The 12,059-nt window shown below is 46.1% G+C and overlaps 1 protein-coding gene across 4 annotated transcripts in view; it reads left to right on the forward strand.

Moving 5' to 3' along the window:
• The window catches only part of KIDINS220 (kinase D interacting substrate 220), a 1,499,978-nt gene that overhangs the window by 45,691 nt on the left and 1,442,228 nt on the right, over nucleotides 1-12,059 (forward strand). For all 4 annotated transcript variants that reach the window (XM_069606010.1, XM_069606012.1, XM_069606011.1 and 1 more), the window contains exon 2: nucleotides 5,988-6,118. The gene's annotated coding sequence lies outside the window, so the exon portion shown is untranslated. The remainder of the gene's footprint in view (nucleotides 1-5,987; nucleotides 6,119-12,059) is intronic.

Here is a 12,059-nt window from a genome sequence, read left to right on the forward strand (position 1 = left end):
ACGCTGGGTGAGCCGATGGGTCAGCTGTTCGTGGCTTGCTGCTCCTCTCCCTCGCTGACCTCCGCTCTTCGTTTTCCATCTCCTTATCTGGCAGCAGCCTTCAGTGGCACACGCACTGCTTCCCCCAGAGATTCTTGTGTCTTTGGGCCCTTCCGCACGTCGGTCCGATCCTGCGAAACACCCGCTGTCTTCTCCTTTCCCCGCTGCAGTTCCAATCCAGCCGAGGCCAAGCAGGTCCCTGCGGCGGCCTCCAGGCACGCGCACCGCTCATGAGTTGCGATGGCCAGCTGGTCCCGAAAATCCAAAAGATTGTTCGCTTCAAATCTGCTCGCTGCCTCCAAAAAACTGTTTGCAGCCAGCGACGCCAGAGTTTTGTTGAGGCAAATATGCATTATTTCCATTGGGGCATGCCCCTTTTCTTTTGTTGCCCTTTTTGCGGGCTTTGGCCTCTCATTGGCGGGCTTCCTGCCCTTTGTGTCCTTTCTCAGGCTTTTGCCCAACTACACCACCCCCTTACCGACGAGGGAGGGAGGACGACGGCTGCCCAGTTATCTGGCGCCTGCTCCAGGATTGGCCCCATCATCCCCTCCAGAATGGTCGTACCCCCATGTGCTACACAGAACGCTCCTTGACCTCTCAAGAGGGAGAGAGGTGAAAACGCAACACGAGCACGGGGTCCCAGTCCTGTTACTGCTGTGATGGTTTGTGAAGCCATACAGTTAATCTCCACGCTAATGTATGCATAATTATGCGCTACTGGTATTTTCACACATTCATGATTGCTGGTAATTGCCCTTTTTTAACCTGGGGCATGAATATCAATTGTTTGCTGCATTTTCCACAGGGTTCAATCGCTATATTAATGGGCATCATTCTTTGTTTCCTTCATGATTATTTTTTTTATATGAACAAAATAAAACTCACCTACTGAGTTTTCACAGCCCAGTATCATATCAAACGCTTCTCATGTTAGTATTCTGTGCTAAATCACAAGTTAAGAAACAATAATAAGCTTGCGTTTAGTTTTTGTTCCCTTCAAAAGTGAATACTGTAGGTCGCCGCTTATAGTTAGATGATCATACATGCGTCAGACACTTTCCCAGGTCGCCTGTATGGCAAACATCATCAATTCATGCGTTTTAATATCTTCACGAACGAAGAGATGGACATGGGGAACAAAAGAGTCCTTTCATGCCCTCTCCCTTGCCCATTATTCCCTGGTGTATATTTTATGTTGGGGGCTTTTTATTACAAACTTGAAATCATTTCGAAATTCGAGAATTATTTTTCTTAACATGTCAAAAGAGAAAACACAAACTTTCTCCTAAAAACATAGCTGCTGTCCCACCAAATGTCTTGGGTTGAGTAACCAGAGGGGGTTCTATTCCCGCCCACCTTGGGGAGGTCATAAAGACACTTTACGCGCCCACACCAGTCTCTCCAATTCCACCTCATCCGAAAGAAGTCCGGTTTTGCTTATTCAGTTAAATTGCCAGCAGTCCTGTTTTAAAGACAAGTGATCTGCCTAAGCCCCCCCACATTAGTGTACATTTTTGCACGCAATGTCTATTTACGTAAAATAAGCTTTCTAGTACTGTGATTTTGACCATGCCATTTAATCAGTGTCGACAGTTATGGGTGAGCCCATTTCATCACTAGATTACTTCAGCTAGCAAAATGGCGCAATGCTTAGGTTCTTTTGTAGCTGAATCTTCTGTAAAACCTGTGCTTTTGTTTTACATTAGTGTAAACTCGTGAAGAATCATTTGTGAATGTGAAGTAACTCAATTACAGCTACGGCCGTCTTGGTATAGCTTGATACTGCCACTGATCCATATTCTATAACGGTTTATTCAGAAGCCACCTTCGACACGGGGAATTCCTTTCCTTCCCTCCCCACTCAAGTGGTGACGCAACAAACTGTTTAACAGATTATTTTCTTTAGCCCTATCTCAGACACAGATCATGTCCCTTGGATCCCTCTCCCCTGAGCCCACTATAAGCCAAGAACCAGGCCGGTGTACGGGATATATATTGGTATTTATTTAAATTAACAGTAATAGAAATTAGCACGAAAATCAAAAACACCACTTGGCACAAAACAATCAACGTCTCTCAGCATAAATAAATCACAAAAGTGAGTTAAAAGAACACAGACACTCAATTCTTACTTTCTGCAAATTTCACTTCACAAAATAATTACACTGATCTTTACAAAGGCACTTATGCAATGTTGTGCAATTTTGATTTTCCTGCAGGCTTAAAAGGGTAGCATAGGATTTCAAGATTGGTAAAAATACATCCGCAATTATAATTTCGCCCACACCTTTTGGTTTAAAATAAACGCAGGGTGATTTATTGCTTTGTTTTCCAGACCCGCCCTCCCCCTTGCATTGGTCTAGGTTGGGAAGTCAGACCGAAAGATTGGAATGCTTTGGGGAATTTTGTATTTAAGACCCCCCGCCCCTTACTGAAAGGCCTGTGTTGGGGAAGCTGGATGAAAAGGTTGGACTGATTAAAGAACAAAGACACCCCTGTTCCTTAAGAAGTTGGGGTCAGCTGGACAACGAGGATTACCCAATTAATGTATAGGCTATAGTTTTCAGCACACACTGTGTAAGTGAGCTGTGTTCATTTCTAGTTTTAACAAATTCACCCAGTAGTGTTCTGCCAAATGGGGAATTAATAAAATTTATATTTTTGGTTAAATGGGCTACACAGTTTTGCACCCCCGCCCACTATAATGGGAAAGGGTTCAAGGCAAGCAGACTCCCCCACCTTTTTGGTTTCCCAGGGCTCAGTTCTACTTACATAGCAAGCCTCTGTTTAAGGTTCAGGAAAGCCAGCTGCATCCCAGGACACTCTGGAAAGATAGGGCAGGGTTCTGGCCACTTCACTCTAAAAAATGCCACCACCAGGACCCAGTCAGCGTTGAGGCCTTCCTAGAAATAGACTGCTTCACCCAGATACACTCTCAGCAATCTGCTCTGGTGTCTGCATACAGCTGTCAGATGGTAAGTGTCAGCAGCCGTCCTGATGGTCTGTCTCTTGTCTGTCTGTTCCTGTCTTTCTCCTTTTTCTGTGTCTCTGTCCTAGTGCAGTCCCCCCTATATAGCAGTGATGACACCACCAATTTAACAATCTTGGGTAGGGACCCTGCAATAATTCCTGCCACTAGGATTGGACAGTTACCCTTCTCTCTCCTCCCAACCCAGCCTCCAAATCGGGATTGGTTTAGGGGTCTGGAGCAACATATGGTATTTGCTATTTGTAATCGCCCCTTTGTTCTCCTTTCAACTTTGTGTCAAAAACTAGTTATGTATCACAAATTCATAATTTTACTAGCAACTGCCATACTACACATGTGATTCCGCTAATCTAGGAGAATTAGATAAGCCAATCACCAATCACCAAATCTGTATCATGTAGCACGGCCATGTGGCACCTTTCTGTCGTTTCCATAAAAAGCACAACATTTCTGAATATGTAAGTTATCAAGCATATCCCTAATTTAATTTTTCACCTAATCACCAACTCTCACATTTGGACCATGTTCAGATCAGCCTGAAACCTAATGGCCATTACAGTTACCAGAGTCACAGGAAGATGAAATTTATATCCCCTAAATCACCTGGAAATTACATTAAAATTGGTGCATAGATGAAATCCATCCGCCTTATGATGGCTGAGAAAAAGGCGTAAATCATAATAGTCCTTTTAAATAAATAGTGTCTTCATGTGGGCCAAATGGCCCTTTTCTGCCTTTCGGCCTTTTGTTTTCACTGGGTCAGCCTGTGCCTTTATCAGTCACCTTTCTGTTGGAAGCTTGCTCTTTGAAGTGGGTGGCCCCATTTTCACACATTTTGGTCATGCTCCAGCCAAGCGGTAACTTTTCTTTGAGTCCATGCTTTCAGAGTCAGCAGGTCTGGAGAACACTGAATTTGGTCATTAGATAGGAGATGTGACATCCAGGCTGGAAGTGGGAGTTTTCCTTTGTGAAGTTTTGCCCACATCCATCAAAAGGGTCTTCCTTGGGCTGACATTTTCCATGAAGACAAAGTGGCTCTTCAAATGTCACTGGAGTTTTGTGGGTGAACCATTTGGTCAACCCACACATCATGTTTTGTTTTCCTGACATTTTCCTGTACGCAGTGATATTCTTTTCACTTTTATTTTTAAAACCGTTTTTATTTGCACACATGTGCAGGCTGTTTTTGTTTTCAATGTGACCGGGATCTTTGATTCCTCCTTCTTTTGTAAATTAAAATGCTGCTTGCCCAGTGGTAACGACAGGTAGGTGCCTTTCCAAATGGCTCTTTAACTTTACTTGAAAAAACCAAACAAATGCCAGGCCTTTTTTGTTTCAGTATTTAATATCTTTCTGTTCATGTGAAGGGACTTCTGTTTGGGGCCTTTAAATGCACCCCACAATTCCCAGATATATTGTTCTCACTATGGTCTGGGCATGATGGAACTTGTGCAAACTACGCACAGCAAAACTGGGGCTCTTTGCAGCCAATCATCTGCAGCCAATCATCTGTGCTTAACTGTCCCTGGGTAAGGGTTCATGTCTTGTCCAGCAGCCACCGGATATCCTGGGAGTAAACTCTGATTGGCACACAGTTGAAACGGCAACAAGGAGCCACGCTGCCCAGGAGCTCATTGGCCGGCAGTGCGATACCATCTAAATGTGAACCTCTGGGCATCCATTGGCAGAGTAGCCCATTAAACACCCACTGCACAGGTATGTATACTCTTGCGTAGTAAAGGGCCTTTCTTCTGGCTGACATAAAGCTCCTAAGAGAGCCCAGCGTGTCAGGTTCATGCTGCAGAGAACTCTACTTATCCTCCAATCACATTTTTCATTTGCAGGTAGGGTCTACTCCAGCTCTTCCTCTGAAGTTAGTGAATTGAATACTATCACATTGAGTGATAACAATTCGGCAAGAAGTGCTGCACAAAAATGTTTTATAATTCTTATATGATGAATGCTCATCGCTTTGTTTTTGGGTATGACGTGTGGCCAGTGTTTACATAGCAATAGAAATGTATTCATTAAATCAGACTTGGTTTTGTAGAAAAATCAGACTCGGCCGCATGAAAGTCTATCTGCTAAACTGAGATTCACACCATCCATAGACCTGAAAGGTACACATTTCCCTGCAGCGCTGTATGAATATTTCATGCTGCAGATACTGTACAGCTTCGATTTCTCTCCTGGCCTTTCTTTAATCGAAGAGTTAAAGCAGGCACGTAATTTGGAGTAAGCCCTGAATTAGTAGCACGAGCAAGGCTGCCACCAATGGTACAGTGATCCGCAGGCCGGACATGGAAACACTGTTGCAGTAGCTTTTAACACATTTCAGTTTTACAAACCATCTCCAAAGGTTTGTGTACTGGTGCCTCATCACAGTCCCTCAGACAGGTCAAGTTCCCATGGTACGTTGGCAGCATGGCTGCAGTGACGTGAAAGTCTCGGCTTGGCTACCCACTAAATCTGAAAATGAATGTATTTTTCAGACAGACCAGTCGACACTTGATTCCCTATGGGAGCCTTTCCCTAATACATAGTCACCCTGGATATCTTGAGCATGTGACGACTGGATTATCCAGTGATGAAAGAATGCAACATTTCCTTTTTGATCAATGACTGGCACATGGGGACTGATGTTAAATGATAGCTGCATTTATACTGAGGTTTTTGCGTATGTATACCTACGTTTTAGATGTTTCTGCACTGCAAAACTTGGAGTCTACACATGACATTGCTATAGCAACGCTTCAGGCGCTTTGTTTCTAGAGCCAGAAATGTTACCAAGAGCCTACCACTGTAACATTACAATATATTTCTGAGAGATCTCTTGTGCCCGTTGCAGTGTTAGGCAAGTGTCAGTTGTTGGAAAGCTAGCAATGTGCATGTACCAAAACTTCATTAATAAATAGGTCGTGCTGTGCGCATCATAACATTGTGCTTCATATGTCTTTAGTTCAAAAAGGAACTTTGAAGTGAAGCAGTGAAACTCATGTGCCTGAAGAAAGCAAAACCAGAGCTGATTTTCGATTGCTTGCGGCAGCCGAACCTCAAACAGGAAAGCAGACAAATTACACGGCATCACACGTGAGTAAAGTTGATTAACAGAATGGCATATATGTTTCAATCCTCTTTTTGTCCCGATCCTGTGTGTATTGATGTTTTTGGTCGAAAGGATTACTTTTGTTTCCCTCCCTGCCCCAATCACCTTCTCATGGGAACTTAGTGCTCGCTTCATTCAAACCTTACCATCAAACTTTGCACTCAAGTGCCTGCCAGTGTTTTTTTCAAAGCAGCTGTAGACCAGCTACTGGTGTAATAAAAATGATGTAACCAGGTCTGCCTTCAGCCACTTCATTTATAAGCACTATGCCAGTCCTTCACTTAAGTCTCGTTAAAACGAGCATTGACAAAGTCAACAGTTTAAGCGGGTGTATTAGTATTAGGCATTCACCAAGCAGTGCTATGATATGCCCATAATGCCCAGGTACTCTCACCACTTTGAAGCTGCCAGCTGATCCAGTCCAGTTAATTCCACTGCGGCAGTGCCTGGCAAATGCTCTTCCTATGCCCACACAAAAGCTAGAACAGTTGGCATTGCCAACGTCCATTTAAGAATGCCTTTTATCTGTGTGCCACGCTGCCCTTCCCACACGGGAGTGGTCCTCTTGGATAGGTACACTGTATACAACAAATAGTTTTCATAAATGGTAACATTGATGCTATTCTGGAAACATTAGAAGAAATTGCAGCTTCCAAGAATAGTGGTGACGTGCCTGCTCGTGCCTGTGGCCTATTATATTGTTCTCCAAGTCCTGCAGCTCATTGAGTGCTTGAATATGGCCATGCAATGACACCAACAAACGGTATCCGTATTACTTGCAGCTGTGAATCAGACACATTGCCATTCTAAAGCTTTGTAACAAAGAATCCTTTGACAGTCTACTCATGTACAATTACCATATGGTGGCAAGATATCAACTGAAGGAGATAGAACTGCCATGACAACGAATTCCAAAATGTGTTGATAAAGGATTGGCTGAAAATGTTCATCCCCGCACCATAAAGCACTATTAACCACATTGTTTTGAACTTTTAGATACAGTTTCTCTTCAACTTGAGCAGCGTTTTGACCAGGAAGGCATCTAAATGTATGAACACATTGAACAGCTACTTCTAACAGGAAGAAGCGCTGAAAATATTGTTAAGTATCCAGAAATGGAATATCTCCCCCTCTCTGCACAATTAACAACATTATCAAGCGTCCATAAGCATTCTTCTATCTCAGAATTGGTAGACCTCTTTTGACGGATGCCTCCCAGAGAAAGAACTTTCTTTGCAGAGGTGGATAGCTACTAAGGATCCTCGTAACTGTTCCAGTATTTTCCTGTGAGGCTGAGAGAAGCTTTAATGCTTTGCGACGACTGAAAACTTGGCTGCGTACAACTATAACTCAGAAAAGACACAATCATGTTTGTATGTCAACCAGATCCATTATATCTTTGTGTATATTGCACACACAAACAATAGCAACATAATTTATCATGCGTACTAAACGGCAGACAAAGGATTGTTTTTTTTAACAAATGTGCTTGATCATCACTCACTACAAAGAAATTGACAGATCATTTTATTCGGGTTTGTGTCTGTTGCAAAGTCCCCATGGTCCGCCCCTCTCCCCCACAGGTTTTATGTGTCTGCTATGCCCCTGCCTGTCACAGGGAGCAGCAAGGAGATTGATGGTCCGCAACCGCACAGAACCGGATGCACGTGTCACACATCCACATCCAAACATGCATGCACTGCCCAGTCACCTCAATAATATGGCCCTCCCTGGGTCCCTTTCCATGCAGGTGATTCCGGCTACCCCTTACTACCATGGCTTATGACCCCTGTGAGACATCCACAGAGCCATCCAGAAACGGCATTCAATTGTGCACAAATCGGAACAAGGGCGACAATTAAGCAGTCCTTTGGGTTGTTGAAGGAACATGTTCGTTGCTTTCACTGCTCCGTGGGGAGGATAGTCCTGGCCTGTGCCATGTAGCACAATATTTGCATCCAGCAGAACATTCCTTTGCCCCAGACATGGACATGCTTCCGGCGGACGATGATGATGACGGTTGCGTGGATGCAGTTGCAGACATGTGAAGCACAGAGCACCTGCACATGACCCATGGCACACACTGCATGGGATTCATATGATATGATGGGTTATTTATAACGTGCTTAATACCCAGAGGTTTCTAAGCACGGACCCGGGGATCGAATCTGTGTTGCTCCATGGCATGTTGCTTCCAAGGCGAGCACATTGCCTCTGAGCTATCCTCCTGAGACAAATCAGTGCAAAAATAAAGCACTCCACAAAACGAAAGTCTGGACATGAATTCATATGCTGAAACATGTGCCCCCCACCCCCTAATAAGTCCCCATTGACTAAGTCTCGCAAACTCACCATCCCAAAAACACCCCCTACAAAGCATCAGCGTCACTTGATGTCTGGAACTGGTTCACATCCGTGGCTTCTTAACACCTGACTTGCCCTTTTGTGGTGAGCCTGAAAGCCACAGGGATCAACGACTCTGGCTGCTTTGTTGTGAGCTGGCAGGCGTGGTTGTGTATGAGGGTGTGTTGGAATCTGCCATGTCCCTGCGCTCTAGTGCTGCCTGCAGGGAAAGGGCAGTGGATTCAGCCAGTGCCGATATAGCCTCGTTACCCTCCCGGACTCTCTGTGCGAACCGGACCGTTACTCATGAGTGGCCCAGGGCACGTGCACAGTGCTGGCTGGTGGCCTGCATGCTCTCCCGCAGGGATGGTGGTAGGGGGTGTGTTCAGGTGTCCCCTTGGTTGTGTCCCCGGCCACCTGCCATCCATTGTCCTCTGTAGATGTGCTGATGTAAATGGGAGGTTGGTGTGGGAGGAGGTGAAATGGCCGTCCTGGCTGTGCTTCCGTTGCGGCAGCAGGTGTTGCAGTAGGGGCAGACGGCATGCTAACTGGACCTGTGCCTTGCTTGGCCGGTGCTGGCGTTGCCTTGGCTGTGATTTTTGTGGCATGGCTCTTCTCCTCTGTGCGGGTGTCTGTGAGGTGCTTGTTCCACCTTGATTGCTGTCCGAGGATGTGCCTGGGGGGTGAGATGGGCATGCCGCTAGTCACCTCTGTGCCATCCTATGGGCTTACAACATGCAGCTCAAACAGCGTGTGACATGATGCACGTGAATAGTGTTTATAGTTCCTGCATTGCCAAATTGTATGGCTCATATACACAAGTGTTTCCAGCTGTCACCAGCAAGATGGTGGATGACGTGGGTCGACAAATCAGGTAATTCGGACGTACTGGGCCTGTCATTGTTACTGTGCAAGGAAAAATATCGTGCAGGGGAGGGAGGAGTGAGGGGACTGGGATGAGAGGGGAGGGGGTCTAGTGGAGGGGGCGGGGGCCACAAGGAGCACGTGTAGATGGGCAGCCACATGGGCAGGTGCAAACGGGGGAGGGCGGGAGTAGTGTGCAAAGGATGGGGTGGTCCAGATTTGGGCTAGTCCATGGAAGGGTGGCCATAGGCAATTGCTGGTGAGGCATGCTGGGGGTGACTGGCCGAGGATGTGCTGGCAGGAGTGTGACTCATGGGGAACCAAGCCAGAGACAGCCTTGTGTATGAGGCAGAGGCTCTTGCATTTGATCCTTGCGGTCACAGCGAGCCAGTAGAGTGATTCCAGGGCTGCTGCATAGCGGTGCCGGGGCTTGAGGCCTAAGTTGATCCACGCGGTACTATTCTGGATTTGTTTGAGGGGGCGAAGGGAGGTAAGAGGTAGATTGAGGTAGCTGTTGCTGTTGTCGGGCCAAGTGGGAACCAGCGCTCTGGAGACATTGGGCTTCCGGGGGTAGGTGAGGTAAGGGAGGGTGCCTCTGAGGTGCTAGTACTGTAAGTCGGATTTCTTGCCATGGTCCTTGAAGTTCGTGGCGAGGTGTGGGATGAGTCGAAGGTGACACCATGGTCTGTAGCCTCTCATTGGGTTGTGGGGAGGGGGGCCCATGGAGGGTGGCGAGGGAGTGGGTTGGTAATAGGGCGCAGGCGTCACTATGGTGGGTTTTTGTCTCGCTGGGATTAAGGCAGGGATCGTTGGCAGAGCACGTTTCATGATTTGCAGTCAGGCAATCATGTATGCAAGGGGATGGAGAGGGAGTAGAGGATGGAAGTTTAAAGGTGGGCGGGGTGTGTCCTCCGCTTAACACTGGGGGTGGGGTGCAAGGGTTGTGATCGACTGGGCCAGAGGGGCAAGGTAGGTGTTGGGGAGCCATGGCGGCCGATTAGTGCCCTGAGGGATGCCACGGGTGGGGAGTGAGGTGGAGGGAAGGGCAGTCAGTCCTGCCAGGGCCAGGTCTGTCAGGACATATTAGATGCATGCAAGTATCATGGGGGTACATTGCCTGTGGTGCATGCATGGCACCTTGGAGGGTGTCTGCCTCGTGTATGTGTTGGTTCTCTTGTCATCAATGTCTGCACATGACCAGTACTCATGTGAGCATGTGTGTTTTGATGTTTGGGCAGGCAAAGTTTGTGTATCCTTGGCCAATGGCCATGGTTCGTTGGTCACTGTATGGGTTGGATATGGTCTGTGGTCATGCAGTTGGACATGTCTGTGTGTTGTGCACTGCATTTGCATGCCCGCTGTGATGGTTTTGGTGTGGCACGTTGTACTCACCACCCTCTCAAGTTGTTCTTGCACCAGCCTCTGCCGCTCCGACTCTGTCGATCCCTTCAAAGTGCAGCACACTGCTGCATTTCTCCTCCCATGGCATGGGTTTAATTGGTGAGGCCGACACACCGCCAGTGGCCAGGCATTCCTTCTGGTGGGCCGGCAGCAGGTTGCGGACCATCAGGCGGAGGTCATCCCATCGCTTGTGGCAGTCGTATACTGTGCGTGGTACGGGTCCCATGGCTGACCCTGTCTGCGCCAGCTCCTCTCACATGGCATTTTTTTGGATTTGTGTGCTGCGTAGATCGAAGTATTGAAAGAATACCTACGTTACTGCAGTTTATACGTCCCCGTAAACAGAGAAATTCCAACACAATATTATTAGGACAAATGGAAACCGCAAATGACAGACTTATTTTAAATAGAACGAATACACTCCGTCGATTCCATGTATTTCCACAACTGAAATGTATAAAATCTAAAGAAATAAAAGTGGTACAGTTTTTGGACGACCATACACTTGATAAGGTATGGATAGGTTTGTACACCAGCCACACGAGGCAGCTGACGATCGATATGGAGAAACAATTCAGGGACTTAGGCTTTAGCTGTGCTCTAGACCAAGAAAAATCTTGACAGAGATGATGAGAATCACAACACAAAGGACCATGATCAAAGTGCCATGTATGACGAAGTAAGCTCCCTTGAAAATTATAGCTACTACCCGAGAACACAAAACAATGAGAGCAAATCGAACATGCCATGCTCGGATATCGCTAAACCTTTCTTCTGGAGAGAAATGGAAGACAAAAACAACCTGAGGATTCCTAAAAGGAATGATCATCTGCAGCAATCACCCTCACCTGAGAAATGACTTTGCTCCTTATGTTCATGGTACACGCATGGCCATTTGTGTTATCCGAAATCACATGATCTTAATAAATACCAAATAATATGTCTCCAAGAGACTTGGTTAACAAACCAACCAGTATGTGAGAGATACAACACACTTATGAACCCTGCGATTAAAAGGATGCCCATCTTCTGGACTTTTGACGATGATTAGAGTTGAAGCAAATTTACAAATCATCGAAACAACGAACCTGAACCCCTGGGCCTAATTTACTATTCTTCAACACTCTAATAACAATCTCCAGAATAGAAATGATGCAGAGAACGCGACGAACGTCAAGAAGTTAGGTATTATGAACATATACTGCAATCCAATCACGATAAATGATGAATTTTTCATAGATGCAGGCTTTACGGCTTTGGATCGTGCTTGAGAGATGTTTACCCTTATTGACCTTATAATCTGTGGCAACCTAAATC

This window comes from Ambystoma mexicanum, chromosome 4p (genome assembly GCF_040938575.1).
Source record: "Ambystoma mexicanum isolate Mex_15411 chromosome 4p, UKY_AmexF1_1, whole genome shotgun sequence".
NCBI classification, from domain to species: domain Eukaryota; kingdom Metazoa; phylum Chordata; class Amphibia; order Caudata; family Ambystomatidae; genus Ambystoma; species Ambystoma mexicanum.